The sequence below is a fragment of the Ursus arctos genome, unplaced genomic scaffold (assembly GCF_023065955.2).
Source record: "Ursus arctos isolate Adak ecotype North America unplaced genomic scaffold, UrsArc2.0 scaffold_55, whole genome shotgun sequence".
In the NCBI taxonomy this organism is placed as follows: domain Eukaryota; kingdom Metazoa; phylum Chordata; class Mammalia; order Carnivora; family Ursidae; genus Ursus; species Ursus arctos.
The window spans coordinates 132,501-133,015 of NW_026623073.1; positions in this window are offsets into that span (position 1 = coordinate 132,501).

Genomic DNA, 515 nt, shown 5'->3' on the forward strand with positions numbered 1-515 from the left:
AGATCCAGAGAATGAGATCGATGGACCCACGGACGGAAATCAAGTTTCTCTTTCCCCGAAATGACCCAGGACACCCCTCTTCTAGTCAGCTCCCGTCCTGCTCCCCCCGCCCACCGCAACAACCTCTCACTGGACCTTCCCCCTTTGCCACCAGAAAGCTTTTCCACTCCTCCGCCTGGCCTGCGTTTGCTTCGAGTCTCTGCCAGACCCAGGTGGTGATAACCGCCCACAGACTCTGTTGACCTCAACAGGTGATTCCTGTTCTCATGTGGGTGATCTTTGTTTATCTCCACAGAGGTGATTAGTTTGGGGAACAAATAAAACCACTCAGAACAAGAACCCGACCTCCCCCTTCCCACACCTTTTGATGCAGATCTTCGTGGACGCACGGACCGGATGGATGGATGGATGGATGGATGGATGGATGGAGGGAGGGAGGGAGGGACCGAACGAACGAACGAACGAACGAACATCGGTCCACCACCGGCCCGTTCACCTACCTACCTACCTACCCA